The sequence below is a fragment of the Pipistrellus hanaki genome (assembly GCF_964339955.1).
Source record: "Pipistrellus hanaki genome assembly, chromosome: 10".
In the NCBI taxonomy this organism is placed as follows: Eukaryota; Metazoa; Chordata; class Mammalia; order Chiroptera; family Vespertilionidae; genus Pipistrellus; species Pipistrellus hanaki.
Genome location: NC_140512.1, coordinates 52,822,662 through 52,842,493, shown reverse-complemented (window position 1 = coordinate 52,842,493; position 19,832 = coordinate 52,822,662).

Genomic DNA, 19,832 nt, shown 5'->3' with positions numbered 1-19,832 from the left:
TATCATTTTAAAAAACTGAAAGCTCTCCCCATGGTAGGGTGATGACCAAAAGGGGAAATGCCTGTGTCTGGTCAGTAATTTATGTATGTGGTGCAGAATGGAGACCTCCAGCTCAATGTCCTTGAGTCCTGTCTTCAGCAACGCCCATAAAGCATCCCTATGCAGGGATCTCCCCTGAGCGGGAAACAGCCTCCCGCAGTGCTGAGAGCTCGGTCGCTCGGTTGAAGGGCAGCAGCCTGGCAGGGGCTCCGTTCCCTGTGCAGTGGATGGTGAGGTCAGCCCCGCCAGGCCAGCACTTACCAGGACACTTTGCCCTCCACACCAAGTGCATATTAGAAATCCCACTTTACAGATGGGGAGACGAGGGGCACAGAGGGTAAATCTTTTCCTCCAGCCCATAAGGGCAGAAGTCTTCACCTTCAACTTTAATAAACACACCTATGCATCTCTACAACTCTTTGGGTGGGATCTGAACAGGAGAACACGAGCAGGGAAATATGTCACTTCATGGTGACAGCTGCAACCAAGTCAGGAGGATGGAGCAGCTGGCCTCCCTGTCCCTTTCCAAGGCCCTATCGGATCCTGCTATCCCAGCCTGACCGGTGGCCTGCCCAGCCTCCGGCTGTCTTCTCCATGACAACCTGAGGTCAGGTCCCATCAGTGACAGGTACTTTGGAGCTGGCCACAAGGCACCTTTAAACACCTGTGCCCGTTGTCCCGAGCTGAGTGTGTTCTTCGCTTTGGTTCAAACCAGCCCCCTGCATAATAAAGCTAGACCGCTGTGGGGCAGGCAGGAGAGGAGCAAAGGGCATTTTACAGTGAAACATTTGATCAATCAGTGGCAACTGAAAAAAAAAACACAAAAAAAAAAAACCAGAAAGAATAAATGAGAGAAGGAAGAAAACCATTATTTAATGTGTGTTGAGTACTACATTAGACCATTAAAATAGAGAGGCAAAAACCCCAAAGGAAATTAATCTTGTTGAAGTGGTATTGACCATAAAATAGAAACTGTCTTTCTTTTATGCTATATGTGGTATCGCCACTCTGTCCCTAAATGGGCTGGCGCATTTTTCGCCATGGTGGAGAGAGGCTATAACTAAAACTTCTACCTTCTCAGGCAAGTTTTCCCTTTGGCACAGGGGCATCCATTCATCTGTCCATTCATTCACTCAAGTTTTTTGGGGAGGAACCACGTTATATGTATTCAACACCAAATCTTATAATGGAGAGAGAAACTTATCGTTGAATTATTTGGGGGCACCTTTAATTTTAGTACATAGCACAAATTGACTTTTTAATGACAATAATTTTTGAGCATTTACTATGTGCTCGGCACTCTTAGAGTACAAGGGGCTCTAGGGTAAATAAAATGGAGTCCTTGGACCCCAGGGATCTGACTAGTATCCGGACCCAGGACACAGGCTTGAATTCATCACCTTGGCCCCACTGATCCCAACTGACTCAACTCACCCCAAACGAAAACGGTTGGGATTGTGCTTGGTGGGTTTGCTTGGGGTTTTGTTTTGAAAGGGTGCTCGAGCTCAAAAGACTAGCGGGCCACTCAGATAAAAATGGCAAACCCAGACTCTGCATCCCCCTCCTGCAATACCAAATCCACGCACATTCTCAACTTGCACCTCAGATTCCTCCAAGTCTTTAGCATCGTCAGGACTTCCCCGAGACTAGTGGGAGATGTACACAAACAGGAAGCTTGGCTGCTTTCAAAGCCCTCCCCCCAGGCCCCTAGGAAAGAACTCCCTCCACGAGAAAACAAAGAGTGTGAGGTGGGAACACGGGCAGACATTTGAGATGAATAGCTAAGGTCTATGAACCACGGGCCTTACATCTCCAATCATCCAAACTGTGTTTTGGCTCCAAGTATTTGTTTACTTTGCTATCCTCAGTATCCACTACCATGCCTGTCACACAGTAGAAACTCAATTAATGGTTGTTTTTACAACTTAATTTTTCTCCCAGTGCCATGCACATGGTACCAAATCAAAGTTTGCAGGAGTGCTCTTTTGTGTAAAGAGGGCAAGGAGACAGGAACAGCAAAGGTGGAAATATGACAGGGACTTTTGAGGGACTGTTTACCACCCAGTAGAACACGGTCCCCTGGGCTCCCAGCATTCCCAAGGGGGTGGCTGAAGCCTGGCCTGGCTGAAACAGAGTGTGTGTGGTGGGGAGGGATGAGCCCCAGGGTCATTGTCATTAATTGCTCTTCAAGCTTCTGATGACCTGACCCTGCAATTACCCTCATCTAGAAGTGATTTCTAAAACCAATCCATTTTCAGTAATTCAGATGCTTATTACCTTTTTTTAATGCTATCAAGCTTTAATAATAGCATTTATAGCATCAATTAAATAATGGCAGTTAAACTAAAAACAGTTAAATCAGAAATTACTTTAACAGGGAAAACACAGGCCAATGTCTTGCTGTGGTCCGCTGCTGTGAAATTTGAATCGAACCTGCATGAGACCCCAGATCCCTGAGCCCCCACAGCTTGACGCTCCACTCTCCTGGGGGATAGGATTACCCAGGAACCCTGATACTTTCAGGCCAGGCAGGGGTGCATGGGGAAGAGCAAGGGCAAAAGGGCTCCTAGGAAAAGGCTGAAACTTAAACTCCATGTTAGCCAACTTTGGTCATCAGTGTTTTCTTTTCTTCACTCTCGGAGATTTCTCTCTGGCCACTGAGCCACTGTCCAACCTCCTTGAGCATTTTTCTCATAGAAGAGAATCTGATTTTCATAGAAGGAAGTGGTTCTTTCCAAATCTTGTCTTCGGCCACCTTCCCTTGGAGAGTGTCCTTTTGTTTTGTGTAGTTCGTGTTTCTATGCACTTCAGAGAATTTCTTCCCTGTTCCTAAGCAGCACTGCTCCTTTTCAAGTGAGTTTGCATCGCACGTTCCTGATTTAGCTGAAGTTTCTGAATCTCACTTTCAGGATAGAATTTTCAGGCTGCAAAGCTGCTTTCTCAGTTTGGAGATTTTCTTTGTCCTGGGAACTCTTCCTTCATGTGATTTTCTTCACATAATTTTTGGATAATGTTTGTTTTTCTCCAAGACTCTAATTTATTTTCCGAATATATTTTTATTGGTTTCAGAGAGGAAGGGAGAGGGAGGGAGAAACATCAATGATGAAACTCATTGATCAGCTGCCTTCTTCCCTCCCCCCACAAAGGATCGAACCTACAACACGGGCATGTGCCCTGACCAGAAATCCAACTGTGACCTCCTGAGTTATGGGTTGCCTTCCAGTCACACCAGCTGGGCTCTCCAAGTCTTTTAAAGGGCACCTTTAAATGAACAGATCATGATTTTCTTCAAATCCGCCTCTGAGATCTGTATCTTCTGCTCACTCTTTTTCTCTCATTCCAAGTCGCCGCCATTCTGTGTTCTCTGCGGAAAGCGGAGGAACCTGTGATCTTCAGCAGGGACTCTGCCAGAGATGTGACGGGCTCGCTTTCTCATCCCTGATCGGCTTCATTCGTGCTTGGGTCTTTTCAAGCATTTTTTCTGATCCTTGAGTTCCCTCACTCTTCGCTTCCCTTCCTTGGTTTCTTGGCACACAGTTCTAGCCTTTCTATAAGATTCGAGTTTTCATTCAAATCTCCTTATTTTCTTCTGAAGGTGTTCTCCATTGTCCTGAGATGCATTCAAAGTGCTCTTTTGTTTTAGTCCCTGGGGGTTGGGGATTTCTTCAAGTGACCCTGTCCATTTGCATTTTGATTCTCCTACCCATCCCTGAAGTTATATATATATATATATATATATATATATATATATATATATATATATATATATATAGTTTAAAGAGTTTTAAAATATATTTTATTGATTTTGTACAGAGAGGAAGGGAGAGAGATAGTGTTAGAAACATCGATGAGAGAGAGTCATCGATCAGCTGCCCCTTGCACACCCCCTACTGGGAATATACCCGCAACCAAGGCACATGCCCTTGACCGGAATCAAACCCGGGACCTTTCAGTCCCCAAGCCAACGCTCTATCCATTGAGCCAAACCGGTTTCGGCAGTTTAAAGAGTTTTAGAGGGCTTGTTTTTTTTCTGTCTTTTTCCAAGAAAGTGAAGGCCTGTTCTGATTTTTTATTGATTTTTAGAGGGGGGAGGGGGGCAGGGGGAGAGGAGAGAGAGAAGGGAAAAAAACATCAATTGGCTGCTTCCTACATGTCCCCTACTGGGGATCAAGCCCACATTCTGGCATGTGCCCTGACTGGGAATAGAACCAGCAGCCTCTTGGTTTATGGGATGACGTCCAACTGAGCCACGCCAGCCAGGGTTGTTCTAATTTGTAGTAAGTGCTGCCAAACACAGCTTCTGTAATTGCAAAGCCTGACCACACCGCAGGTGACAGAGGGCTCCACAGGCTTGTGCCATTAGCCCAATCTTCACACCAATTCTCCAGCTCACCTTGCAGCAAAGCTTTTGGCTAGCTCTTTTTCCCTCCTTAAAGTGTGCCTGCCTTTTACAATAAAAACCACCACTGCAGTGCAAACCAGGATCTCCCCGGGAAGCCCACAGAGACGTGGGTCCATGTCAAGCACACAGATGTCACCAGCAGAATACCGTCCAGTGGTTCTAGGCCTGGCTAGGAAGACATTTCTGTGGCGCTGAATAGGTCTCATGGCTCCAAAGAGCACCACAGCTCTACCTCTGATGCCAGTACCTGTAGGCCACACGGGCTGCACGGAACCCTGTGGAATGTTCTATCTCTATATGAACACCTGCCTGGCAACCAGCACAGACCATCAGTTGAGCTGGAAAAGGCTGGGCCAGCCAGCTTTATGAAGTAATGCTGGGTGCATAAACGGAAAAGGATATTGCTTATACAGTGGATTTGGGAGGTATAAAGGACTGATTGGCCAGAGGCCAGCCTAGAACATGGCCATTTTAGGCCCCACCTGACCCAACAGCAAGCCCAGAGAATCCAAGCTGTGCCCTCCTCTAAGTAGCGTTTATCACTCCACTTCTTGGGTTACCAACTCACTCAAACTGCCCTCCTAACTCAATGTTTGTGGTTTCATATTTTTATAGATATAGCTGGTTACTTTCATAACATGAAATAACATACAAAGCATGCCTCCATTAATGTTTCCATCAATTTCAGTCAGTATTTTTTTTCCTCCTAACCTTCCTTCTCCATTCCTTAGTCAACCTACTCACAGATAAATGTTCACATTAAATTGCAAACATTAACATTTACATTCTGCAACCACAGCTCCTTCTTCTAAGCTTCACAGGTTGACTCTAAATGTTTTTGTTAAACAGTATTTACACTAACATTATCACATACATATTGTCCCCTGCCCTAACAAGTAGGCTACTGCACTAATTCCTCCCCTACATGTCAGAGGTTACGATCTCACTCAAAGAAGAATGGTCTCAGCATAAAGTTCAACAAACTCCTTTTCTTATATTACAGCAATTGCTTAAAAATTCATGATATATTTTTTTTATTATTGGGATAATGACTTTCTGGTACAGCTTCTTGTTTTTGTAGGAGTTTCCAAATACATTATTTTTTGTCCTAGAATAATGCACATTGTTCAAGGCTTTTCATCCTTTCAAGGATACGACCTATAACAAGGTGTTGCCTTTTCCCTCAGACCCTCTCCCCGGCACAGCGCACTGCTCTGCTCTAATCTGGACTGAGTGTCCTCTAGCCTGGTTGTCCTGCAGACTTGCTGCCTGGTTACTTGTCTGGGATCCTCGAATCTTTGCTCCTTAATTGGGCAGCACTCCTATGTCCTGGATCCCATGTTGTTCTCTTCCTTTGTTTACATCCTCATGCTGTTGGGATCCATCCTCAAGTAACCTTCTATCGATAAAAAGGATACATGGAAACTAAATCTCCTTATTTTGCCTTGCTATTTAATTAATCATTAGGATGGGGGGGGAACAAACTAGGTTAAGTCTTATTCTCTCAGAAACTTGAAGGCATTATTATATTGTCTTCTAGTATGGAGCCTATAGGTGAAAAATCAGATGCTGGTTTGAATCTAACTCCTCTGAATTGCTCATTTAATCTCTCTGGGAGATTTTAGGGTATACCTGTTATCCTTGGTCTAGAACTTTGTAGAACAGTATCTCACTGTTGAGTTGTTTTCAGTTATTTTGTTGGACACTCTGAGCCCTTTAAAATTAAGGTCTTATTCAGTCCTGACATTTTTTATTCTACTATTTCTTTGTTAACTTCCATTTTCTGTATTCTCCCTTTCCATGATCCTTTTTTCTTTTATGTTTTACCTTAAGATGAGTTCTCATGTCTCTTACTTTTTCTCTAATATTTCTCTTTTCTTTATATTTCTGTTCTACATTCTAAGAGATTCCCTTGACTTTACAGTTCAAGCTGGTTTTGAATTTTTTTATTTTGGCAATCAAAAAATTTTCAATATCTATGAACTGTCACTTATTCTCCTTCTGTTCCTTTACTATTACTTATTTTATGGGTGTAACATACTCTTGAATCTGCGTGTATAAATTGTAAGATCCTTTTCATAATTACTTTAATGTCCACTAGTTATTAGTCTATTTATTATGGTCTGTCTCTTTTGGGTCTTGGCTCTTCTCTAATTCTTGTGATCTTTTCAATGTTTAAAGGGACTGGACAGCTGATGTGGAATTTTTTTTTCTGCATTGTGCTGATACTCAAGGAATCTATTTCTCACCAGATCTTTACCCTAGAACTCGTTCAGGAGCTCACTGTGGGGTATGAAAGGTTGCGAGGTGCATGCTGACTGGCAGTCTGGCATTAGGGTGAGTGGGTAAGGAGCCAACTTGACAGTCCAGCTATGGGTTTCCCGAATGCCAGGATGTGGGTTCTCTTCTGGAACACCAAAATCTGTACTAGATGTCTTAGCCTTCTCTGGAGACTGGTTTAAAATTAGAGGCATGCCTTTTTTATTTTATCTTGGAGCAGACACCAGGTTACCTGCAACAGAGTACAGCAGGTGTGTCCCACCAACTCAACCATCTTCCTTCATGAGCCCCATTTCTTGCTCCTGCTTCTCACTGTACCTGCTAACTCTGAGCTCAGAGCCTTTTTTTGTTTCTATAATAACAGACATTGTTTCCCATGTTCATTGCAACCCTCTTATATTCCAGGTTATGCTTTTTGCAACTGATGCATGCATCACAAATCCCATTCATTTGTCTTCCAGAAACATGTAAAGCTCTCTTCCCTTTGGGCAATCTTCTTCCCCAAAGCCTTTGCCATGACAGATATCACTTACAGTTTTGTTCCAGTGAAACCTAAGTGACAAAGATGAAGGAAGGCATGTGTTCATACCATCATCTTGCACCAGAAGCTCTCATTAGAAATTTGCTCGAATTCTATTTTAGATTATAACTATGACTGCTGTTGTACTATGTGCCAAACATTGTGTGTTTGACTTTAATAGGCAGCTGGTATAGGAAGTGTTTGACTAAAGATTACATTTGAGTTCATTTTGTTATTAAAAAGTTGCAAAAGGAAATTCAAGGTGGACTTGAGAAGAATGTTTCAAATAGTCCAAGGGCGGAAAAGGCCAGGGTTGGCAGCTTCTGGCATCTGCCCCGACCACAGCTGCGGCAGCACATGAGGTTTGGAGGCCACTCCAGCTCCTGCCGGGAGGACGCAGTGGCTGTCAGTGAAGAGCAAGAGGCCACGCACAGGGCTCTGATCCTGGGCTCCTCACCAGCAACCTTTCTCTGCATCAGCTCAGCTGCCAACCTTCGTGCACACCTGCTTCCCGAGGCAGGACCAAGAGAGATTGGCCAGCTCAGAAGGAAGGTTGGAAGCAAGGTCGGATCTCTGGACTGCTTGATGGGTGGGTCCATGACTGATCTCTGAGTAGTGGGAGGCATGGAGCTTTTCTAGAGCTTTTCTTTGGGACTCTGATTTCCAAAAGCAGAAATTGGAGAAGCCAAGATGGTGGCATGGGTGGGCATCTGAACTACTGCCTCACACAACAGTTTCAAGGCTGCAACTAGAAGACAGGGTGGGTCATCCAGAACCACAGGGGGGCTGTCTGAGTGGAAATTCTACGGCTTGAGTCATGGAGAGAGGCACACTGAGACTCAGGGGAGCTGTGGGAGGCAGAGGTACTAAGACACATGTAAGGAGAGGACTGGCAACTGAGTACACATCTGGCTTTCTCAAGTGAGAGGGAGACAAAAGCTCCTAACTGTGCTGAACTCCAGTTACAGGCAAGACTCTGGGGACCCAGAACTCATTTTGGGAGAGGCTGGACTATCTGGCAGTGGGTGGAACTCAAAGGCAGCTTTCTCTCAGAGGTGCTTGCAGTGATTGCCACAGGACACTGAGACACAGGGGCCTATTAGGGCAGGGCTGACAGAAAATCAATGCTGTCTGCTCCGCCCTGAGACTCTGTCCCATTCAAGTTGAGCACAGAGGCTTTTGAAAGTCTTCTTCCATAAGGGTGTCTCCAGCACAGAAGTTCTCCTAGCGTAGACACAGCTATCCTCACAGCCAATTGTCTTGGAAGTCAATTCCTCCCAGTGATACCAACAATAATCAAGGCTTAACTATAACAAGATGGTGCACACAGCCCACAAAGGGGTGCACCAAGAGTACCCTCAGGTAACTGGGGAGGCTGAGCCACTGGGCCCTATAGGACACCTAACACATAAAACCACTCTATCAACTCAGGGAAGCAGCCAAAATGCAGAGAAAAGAAACAAATCACAAATGAAATAAATGGAGGAAAGTAAACAACTGGATATAGAGTTCAAAACCAAGGTTATAAGGTCTTTCAAGAATTTTCTAGAAACGGCCAATAAATTTCAAGGATATGAAAAAGGACCAACTAGGAACTAAATACACACTGACTGAAATAAAAAATATACAGAGATCTAACAGCAGACTAGAGGAACACAAGAATCAAGTCAAAGATTTGAAATACAAAGAAGCAAAAAACACTCAACCAGAAAAGCAAAAAGCAAAAAGAATCCAAAAATATGAAGATAGTGTAAGGAGCCTCTGGGACAACTTCAAGAGTACCAGCATCAGAATTATGGGGGTGCCAAAAGAAGAGAGAGAGAAAGATACTGAAAACCTATTTTGAAGAAATAATGAGAGAAAACTTCCCCCACCTGATGAAAGAAATAGACTTACAAGTCCAGGAAGTGCACAGAACCCCAAACAAAAGGAATCCAAAGAGGACCCACCATGACACATCATAATTAAAATGCCAAGTGCAAAAGACAAAGAATATTAAAAGCAGCAAGAGAAAAACAGTTAATTACCTATAAGGGAGCACCCATACAACTGTCAGCTGATTTCTCAACAGGAACTATGCAGGCCACACAGGAGTGGCAAGAAATATTCAAAGTGATAAATAGCAAGAACCTACAACCAAGATTACTCTACCCAGCAAAGCTATCATTCAGAATTGAAGGGCAGATAAAGAGCTTCACAGATAAGAAAAATCTAAAGGAGTTCATCACCACCAAACCAGTATTATATGAAGTGCTGAAAGATATTCTTTAAGAAGAGGAAGAAGAAGAAAAAGGTAAAGATAAAAATTATGAACAACAAATACATATCTATCAACAAGTGAATCTAAAAATCAAGTGAATAAAAAATCTGATGAGCAGAATAAACTGGTGAATATAATAAAATCAGGGGCATAGGAATGGAGTGGACTGACAATTCTCGGGGGGAAAGAGGTGTGGGGGGGTATGGGAAGAGACTGGATAAAAATCATACACTATGGATGAGGACAGTGAGGGGGGTTAAGGGCAGAGGGTGGGGTGGGAACCAGGTGGAGCGGAGCTAATGGGGGTGGGGGGAAGAGGAACAATTGTAATAATCTGAACAATAAAGATTTATTAAATTAAAAACAAAACCCAATCCTGACAATAAAAAAAATAAAATAAAATAAAATAAAAAAAAAGCAGAAACTAGTTGAGATAGCTTAAGCAAAAAAAAAAAAAAAAAAAAAAAAAAGCAAAAAGCTTCATTCTACATGGCAGAATGTGGCTACCTCACAGACTGGGTGTTCACGTACACTGGCCCAGCCATACCCAGAGACGGCCTTTCCCTTAGACCACACTTCTCTGTAAAGGCCAGAGAGAAACCATTTGCAGTTCTGTGGGCCATGGAGTTCCTGCTGAAACTACTCACCTCAACCATAGTCACATGGAAGCTGCCCAGCCTCTAGGTAATGAATGAATGCATGGGCTGTGGTCCAATAAGATGGTATTTACAAAACAGTGGATAGGATGTGGCTAGTTTGCTGATCTCTGCCTTTGACACAACCACAAATTTCTGCAAGGATCAGAATGGCTCAGTGTGGGTCAGAAGCAGTTTGCTAGAAACAGATTAGAGGCATGGCTGCTGGGAGCCCAGCGTGGGGGGAGGGGAGGCCTCACAGTTCCCAGAGAAGGGAGTCTGAGGGGACACCCCAATAAGGGCCCCCTGCATCACAGCCATTAACTAGGAATATTAGTCCTTGCATCTTCTGACTTCAAGGAGCTGAGTAGCCAAATGGTCCTTGCAGCCTCTTGAGATCCTCAGAAAACAAGTCTCTGAGACATTCCAAAATTTTCCCATAATAAAGAAGGAAATGAAAAAAAGGATGTGAGGCAATTAGCCCTATAAACAACTTAAAGCTCTACAACTCGAACAGCTCACTCAAATCTTTTATTGTTTCTCAAATGGACATTTAGGGAAATATTTTTACATTTAAATCCAAGGCTCTGAAATGGAACAAGAGTCATTTCGAGTTGATTTGGCCTAGAGATTCCGCTGCCTCCCTCTCCCACCCCCCGGGCTGGAGCGCGTGCAGTGGCGTGGTTGAGGGTTGAATTATGTGCCCTGTGTGGCTATAACTCAGTGTGTGTCCTCACCTCCCATGGCGGCCCTGTGGCATCCAGGCATGTCATAAAAACTCTGTGGTTGGTGGCTGCAGGTGGGAATGTAAAGCGTTGCGGTCGCTGTGGAAAGCAGTATGGTTGTTCCTCAAAAAAATTAAAGGTAGAATTACCATAGGACCCAGCAATTGTACTTGTAGGCGTACACCCAGAACTGAAAGCAGGTGTTGGAGAGACATATATGCACCCATGTTCATAGCAGCATTATTCACAGTAGCCAAAAGATGGAAGCAACCCCAGTGCCCACCAGCCAATACACAGATAAACACAGTGTGGTGTACACTTAAAAGGAAATATTGTTTAGACTTAAAAATACAGGAAATCCCAATATATTACCACAATAAGGGATGAATCTTGAAGTTATGTCTATGCTAAGCAATAAACATAACACAATCATGCCATGTCTTGCAATTTATATCAGCATAACAATACAACATATTGATAGCATGTCTTGTCATGAACAAGCTATACTGTGTGATTCCACCTACAAGTTACCAAGAACCGTCAGAGCACAGAGGCAGAGGGCCAGCCGAGGGGTGGTTTCCAGGGACAGAGAGGTGGGAGCTGTCATCTCATGAGTGTGAAGTCCCAGGTCTGCGAGGGGAAGAGTTTTGAGGCTGCACGGCCGCAGGAAGGTACCTAACATGACCTCGCTGTGCACTTGCAAATGGTGAAGATGGCAAACTTGATGTCCTGCCTACTTTACTATAATTTTTAAAAAAAACAGTCTGTGGTGGGACAGGGCTGGGCCTCCACAAACCCCACCAGGTCAAGGCTGAGCACAGACGAGAGCCCCTGTCCCCCAAGGCCTTCCTGGGCATGAGCTCAGCCTCTGTATTCTGTGTGTCTATTGAAACAAGAGTTCGGTCAACAGGAACCAGAGAGCAGGTGTTTAGAAGCACCCTGCTGCTCGCTCCTCTGTGCACTGTTCTGGGGGCTTCTCCCCTGAAGGGAACCTGGAAGCCACAGGGATTGTGGGATGACTGGAGTGCCCAGCGAGATGGGGGAGGTGAGGGCTGCCACACCGTGGCTGTCCTTAGGGTAGTGGTTTCACAGACGACCAGACACCATGGGACCCACTGCAGGAGCAGAGCACCCTCCCCGCCTCCACCATCTACACCCTGGACCTCCTTGGAGGGAGGAAGATGAGTGAGACGTCCTCTGGGGGGATCTTCTGTCCTGTGAGTTACAGGCCCCTTTGCTGGGGCTCCCCAACCCTTCCTCTATTCTGATGCCTGGAGATAGGTTTGTCCTTTCAGTTTTGAGTCTCAGGGGTGAAATTCTTTAAAGGTAACCATCTTTAATTCTGGCCAAATCCCTAGCCTACCAATGTCCAGGGGCTGATGGTCAGGACTGCTGTCCCTGCTGCCACATGGCTGATACCCACCAAGATCGGTCGGAAACCATAACAGTAGGAGGAAAGGATGGTGTTGCTAACCCTTCTCCAGGGCCTCCATGGAAGCTGGGACAAACAGTCTCTCTGCCAGGGGCCAGCTACTGCGGTTAAGGGTTTGAGAAATGCAGGGCGATTACAATTCCCTACAAGGGTTTTCCTTGTGGCAGTCTGGTCACAGCATTTAACCTCTCTGACCTTCAGTCTCCTCTCCTATCAAATGGAGGAGATACTACCAACCACGGACATGGAAAGACACGCTACAAATATGTTTATCCACCTCCTAAACCAGTTGAAACATTTCTAGAATAAATAAGGTTGATACAAAGTTATGGCCTTGATTTCAAAGGAAGAAACAGCTCAAGGTAGACAGTGCAAGGCATGAAGAAAGAACTGAGTCACCCCAGATGGGCAGACAGCGGGAGAAATGGGCTGAGTGACAGTGAAGAGCAGCTATCCATGTTCACTGCAGCATTATTCACAACAGCCACGATTCGGAAACAACCCAAGTGTCCATCCACGTATGAAGAGAGAAATTGTGTTATACACACACACACACACACACACACACACACACACACATATATATATATATATATATATATATATATATATATATATATACAGGGTGGCGCAAAAGTAGGTTTAGAGTGGTTCATATGGAAAATAATGCAATAATTAATCAACAATAATACAAGAATAAACTTTTTGTACTCCCAACTGTAAATCTACCTTTTCCTATATGTCTATAATAATAAAAGTGCAAAAAAAAAAGTGCAATATGCTAATTAGACCAGATAGCCAGACGTCCTTCTGGACGAAGCCGGGGTCTGCAAGGGCTGAGGCAAGCCACCCTGCCCCCCTTGCACGAAATTTCATGCATCGGGCCTCCAGTATATATAATAAAGAGGTGATATGCAAATTGTCATTAAGGTGTGATTCGAAATAACCAGCAGAGAGCTACAGGAGAGCGGGGCAGTGGGGGGTGGGGGCAAGGGGGGTGGGGGGCGGCCAGCTGAGGCAGTGAGTGACTCTTGCATGGATTCGTGGGCAGGGCTACCAGTATATATACAGCCAGCTACCATAACAACCCCCACCCAGGCTGGCCCCGCCTCCCAGGGAGCAGTCAGGGGTGCCTCTAGGCAACGCGATAAGGTGCGAGTTGGATGGGGGAACGTGGAAGAAATAGAGGGAACAGGCTTAAGGGCCTGCAGGTTTGGGGTGCTCGGCCACAGTAGGTGTGGAAGGTGCTGGGGAAGGAAGAGGGAGGTCCGATTGGAAAACGGCTCAGCACAGTACCTTCTCACTGCGAACCGGGCGGCGCCAGCCGTGGCCTGAACGGGCGGTTGTCTGGTGGGTGCGCTTGGGACCAACATGCTCATGGCAGCAGCAGTACTCCCGAAACATCACTGATTCCAAATAGCAAACAGCTACCAACGTCAAAGAACAACAACAAAAAAAAACAAACAAACAAACAAAAAAACCCTCTCCAACTAGAGGCCCTGGACTTGCAACGTGACTGAAGGAAACGCCACTTAAGGAGGAGCTAGGAAAACCGGAAGTGTGCACCCAGGAGATTTTGGGATTGTGGGATTGTGGAGGCCGCCTGGGCGACGGCTAGCACCTGAGCCTGTGATTGCACATGTGCAGAGTCAGCCCTATAGTCTTCAGTCTGCAGTGTTTGGAGGGAAATTATTTCTATTTCACTGTTCCCTTGCAGCGAGAAAGATCAGAATGAAAGGTTTCGTTTGTTACCTTGGTTTGAAGCGAGGACAAGAGGAGTACACACGCACCCCCCAAGTGAAGCGCACCATCATCGAAGCTTTCAAAGATCTTCGAAGACCAAGGCCAGACTCAAGAGAAATGCAGCCAGGAGCATCTGGAGAGCTCTGCTTCCGGCGTGAGGGCAATGGAAAAGAGATGCAGAGGATCCTGCTGAACTCAGAACCGCTCAAGCCTGGCATTGCAGAGATCCACGAGAGCCGCAGGAAGCTGGAGCAGGAGCTGCGGACACAGGCCTGGGACAACCGGGAGATGGATAAGCGCATGCACAGCCTGAAGCCAGACCTCATGCAGCTGCACAGGAGCCGAGACCAGAGCCTGGTGTGGCTCATTCAAAAGGCACCCGGCAGAAGAAAACCAACTAGTGGTAGGGAATCAAATGAGCCTGAAGACCAGAATGCACTGATGGAGGATGAGGGTGACCGTCCCCACCTTGAAGTACCAACCTGGTAGGTAGGTAAGATCAGCTGCACGCAGGCTGAGGAAATGCTGAGCGGCCAGTGGGATGTACTTTCCTCATCCGCGAGAGCAGCCAGCGGGGCTGCTGTGCATGCTCTGTGGTGGTGGACGGTGATACCATGCAGTGTGTATCACTGGCTTGGGTTTTGGGGGGCCCTGCAGCCTGTACGGGTCCCTGAAGGAGCTGGTGCTGCATTCCCAGCACACTTCCCTGTGCAACACAACGATGCCCTTACGGCCACACTGGCACATCCCATGTGAGACCTGGACCCCGTCCCATCCCCCCTCCCCAGCTGGCTGACTCATGCAGAGCAGAACTCCATCTTTCTGTCTGTCTGTCTCTCTCCTTTGTGAATCTTTATCTCAGTCTCCCTCTTGCTTTCTCTGAGTTTCTCTTCCTGTCACTCTCCTAAACCCATTTATGTCTTCTCTGTCTCTCTTAGTCTTTGTACCTCTAAGTCTCTGTTAGGGGAGCATACCTCCTCCATCCCATGCCCCCTTTCCCCATGGGCACTGCCCTCCCTGGCTCTGGATGCTCCCACCAGTTCCTACAGTTTCCCCAAGCGCCCCCCCCCCCCCACCTATACCTGCCATGTTTACATGGGCCCCTGGAATACTCAGCCCCAGCCTGGTGCCCTGATTTTTAAACCATAGACCTGGGGTCAGGGCAGGAAGAAGGCAGGAAGGAACTTCACTGGGTCACTTCCAAGAACCTCAGCAGTGACATTTGGGGTCAGGTGGGTCGTGGGTCCCACCCCACATATCCAACTTCCCCTCCAAACCCTGAAGTGAAACCCGCACCAGTTACCCCCACATGGAGCTGCTGCCCAGAAGTCCTCCTCCCCCAAAAACAAAATTATTGAAAATAACCTCCAGAGCTGGGCCCTATCTGACCCCAGGCTTCCTGGGCCAGCTGGGACACACTGCTGCTCACAGCACCTCCACTCCAAGCAGTGTCAAGGCTTCTCCTTGATCATGTTGGGCTCTGATTTTGTTTCCTTCACTAAAAACCCATTTTCTACTCTTTTGGGACAAGAATCCTGGTTTTCTGTGCTGCCATGGACACACACACACACACACTCTCTCACACACACACACACACACACACACACACACACCCCTCCGCTCCTGCCTGCCCAGCTAGGCTGGCACTTGGGTTTTGTGTGGTATGTTGATACTGATGTGGATATAAAACATTGAACTAAAAAAGAAAAAGAAAAGGAAAATGGGATAGTGACAAATAAGAAACTTTGGAGACAGTGAAGGGCAGTTTGTCCAGACTGTTGAGAGCTAAGAATTGGAGTTTAATTGGGATAGAAATCCTGCTAATATCACCTGATGCCTGAAATCTGAGCGCTCTACTTTTAGGTTTTCCAGTTCAAGTTTTTGGAGACTGCCTATTAAAACATTCCTGGTTGGAAAGTGTTTGTATACAAGCCCATAAGTATTAAGTATTTGCTGTGTTTACCATGCTTAGCTCTCTGTAAGGAAAATGGAATAATGTTAAATGCCTCATGTTCTCAAGAAGCTTGACTTTTAAAATAAAAAATAAAGAAATATAAATATTAAAAATAAAAAAAGAAGCTTGAATTTTAGGGGCACAATCAGGCAGCCAGGAGAGCAGTTAGGGGTGATGAGGCAGGCAGGCAGAATGATTAGGGACGATCAGGCAGGCAGGAAAGCAGTTAGAAGCAGTTAGCAGTCCTGGATTGTGAGAAGGTTGTCTGAAAGGTCCTGGATTGCGAGAGGGTGCAAGCCGAGCTGAGGGGACACCCCACCCCACCCATGCATAAATTTTGTGTACCCCCCCTCTCTCTTTCTCTCTCTCTCTTTAATATATATATATATATATATATATATATATATATATATATATATATATATATACTGAGTGGCCAGATTATTATGACCACCTGATGTTTGTAGGCAAATTAGCTGTACACTGCATCTTATGGGATATGGAAGCCGAAGTCCTGTTCAAACACCTTTGCTGTCTGCAGTTACCAAAAAAAACATCTCCAAATCACACAGGAACACAAGGATTGGACAGTCGAGCATTGGGAAAAAAGTCATGTGGTCCGATGAATCACATTTCCAGTTGCATCATGCAGATGGCAGAGTGAGAATTTCACCTGAAACAGCATGAAAGTATGCATCCCATATGCATGAGTACAACCCTTCAAGCTGGTTGGGGCAGTCTTATGTTTTGGGGCATGTTTTCCTGGCATGATTTGGGCCCTTTAATTCATGTGGAACAATGTCTGAATAGCACAATATACCTAAGTATCATTGCTGATCAAATTCATCCTATCATATTGATGCATATCCCAATGGAGATGGCTTCTTCCAACAAGACAATGTGCCATGCCATGGTGCTCATGTTGTGCAGGAGTGGTTTCAAGAACATGAGGGAGACTTTCCCTTGCTTAAGTGGCCCCCACAATCACCAGATCTCAACCAATTGAGCATTTGTAGGACAAAGTTAAAAGAACCATCAGGCAGCTGCTTCCACAACCATCAGAACTGGACAGTGCTATTCATCAGGCATGGTATCAGATTCCTTGCATCACCTTCCAAAATCTCCTGGAGTCAATGCCAAGAAGAATCACTGCAGTATTGAAGGCAAAAGGTGGCCCAACAAAGTACTGATGGGGTAGTCATAATAATCTGGCCACTCATTGTGTGTGAGTGTGTGTGTGTGTGTGTGTGTGTGTGTGTGTGAGAGAGAGAGAGAGAGAGAGAGAGAGAGAGAGAGAGAGAGAGAGAGGGAGAGAGAGAGAGAGAGAGAGGGAGGGAGAGAGAGAGAGATTATTCAGCCTTAAAAGGAGACTCTACCATTTGGCATGACCTGGATGGACCTGGCGGACACTATACTAAGTGAAATAAGTCAAACACAAAAAGCAAAACCCTGCTTCTGTGTGGATTCTGAACAAGTCAAATGCACAGAAGCAGAGAGAACAGTGGTTGCCAAGGGCAGGGAGATGGGGGAGATGGGAGATGTTGGTTGAATACTGAACATTTGCTCAGAGAGTAGATTCCAGATGCTCTCAACGCACACAAGTAACTATGTGAGGTGAGTGATATATGTGTTCATTAGCTTGCTTGTAGTCATCATTTCACTATGAATATGTATACCAAAACATCATATGTTACACCTTAATTATATGTAATTTTTATTAAAAATAAAGGCATATATATCAAACACACATGAGAAATGAACAGTGTTAGCTGGACTCTTAGTCAGCAAGTTGAAACCAACTCTTGTGCATTGTCACCAGCACAAAGCCTGGAGCCACCCCCACCCCAGGACCCCTGTTTCAATGGCCACCCCAAAGGTGGGCCCCTCGGTGAGTGGCCAGTGGGGGACTGAAGTGACAGGGGCTCAGCTGTCCCCATCCAGCCCTGGTGCACGGCCAGGGCCAGGATTCCTCCCCATTTGCCACTGCAGGCCACTCAGGGCTCCATGCTCAGGAGGAGACACTGAATCGGGCTGTCAGTTCCCAGAGATGGTTTCCTTCCCCAGGGCTTTGGGGACTCAGGCAATTGCCAAACTCCATGGCCCCCGGTTCCCCTTAAGTGTGATAGATGGGCCGAGTTTTCCTGGCAGTTTAAACACTTTGCATTGATTTGTGTATTAGTTTGTATATTGTTTTGAGAGACCAATTTCAAGACAAGCTTTGTCTGTCGTCCATCAAAGCTCACTGGTGCTTTATCTTCATTCTGAGTTGGCTGCTCATCAGATTCTCGCAGGCTGCAGCCCAAAGATCCCACAGGCTGCAACCTCCATCCATCACCGCTCCGGATCATCCAGCCTCAGGTATGTTAAGACTCGGTGGAAGATGCTGGCCGCTGGGGCCCCACACTCCACACTCACTCTCTGCTCCACGGAGAACTCTTCCTGTTTTGAGATATTGGAAATTCTTTTGATATAGGAACTCTTACAAGCATCTCACAGATGTGGAAACTGAGGGGGTAGATGTAAAAGAGCACATCGAGGGGATAGATGGTGATGGAAACGTAAAGCTAAATATAATTTAAGTTTTTTTTAAAAATCATGCAATAGAGACAGTTAGAAACCGTAGCTGCACCCCAACAGCACTTTGAAATGGACAGAAAGGTAACAGCCATTGAGAATGGAGCATTTTTTTCTCTGACTTGCCAAGCCTCTATGCTGACACCTGTGATTGGGTACAGCTTTGGTGGAGGGCCATGAGGATTGAGGTGAGGCCAATCACCCTTCCTGCTGCATCCTGCTCCCTCAAGGGGACCGGCTCCTGTCCTTCATCCCTGGAATGGGCCAGTTCCTGGTCCTGCAGGGGTAGACATGTGACACCTTGTGTGGCAGTTAGTCCCGTCCCAGGGACAGCTCACTCTCCCAGCCCTGCCTTACTACACTCTGACAGGAAGAGACAAACTCCTGGACTGAGGGGCCTTGGACATAAATGAATCTGAAACAAATGGGGCTGACAGTGAAATTAGTTCACAACATTACAACATCACAGCCTTTCTCTCTCTCCCCTCCTTTCCTCTCCCCTCCTCTCCTCTCCCCTCCCCTCTCCTCCCCTCCCCTCCCCTCCTTTCCTCTCCCCTCCTCTCCTCTCCCCTCTCCTCCCCTCTCTTCTCCTCCCCTCCCCTCCCCTCCCTTCCCCTCCCCTCCCCTCCCCTCCCCTCCCCTCTTCTCCTCTCCTCTCCTCTCCTCTCTTCTTTTCTCTTCTTTCCTTACACTGTTTCAAGGGCAGAGCCTTACTGATTATTTTTTCCCCTTGGATATGCACAGGGTCCTGGCCCCCCACGGCAATAATGTGGTGGAGGCAGAAGCTAGGTGAGGCCAGGGTCCCCTCACCTGGAATTTAGATTCTCCAAAGGGCACCAGACAAAGCAGGCTCTGACAGCTGGGTGCTGGCAAAGTCACTCAGCTCACCAGGAAAGCTGGCCCATAGGACCACCAGGGACCTGAGATGTCCCAACAATGGGAGTCTGAGGGTCACTAGGAGGATCGCTGTGGACTTGGGGGCGGCAGTGAATGAGGAAAACGGAATTAATGCTAATAAAAATGTGTAAGAAAAAAACCAGTGATCTTCCATCTATTTCTGACCCTTCGTGTCCCCATTGTCAGAACCCGCATCCCCTCCTCTCACCTTTCTAAGGAGGACCAAGTTCCAGACCTTGCCATTCTCCTCCCTCCCATTTATTTGTTCAAAATAGGGATGGCTCTCCAATATATGAAGAGATGCTCAATCTCATTCAGAATAAAACAAACACAAATGAAAACTGCTCTGAGATTCCATTGATCGCCATCAA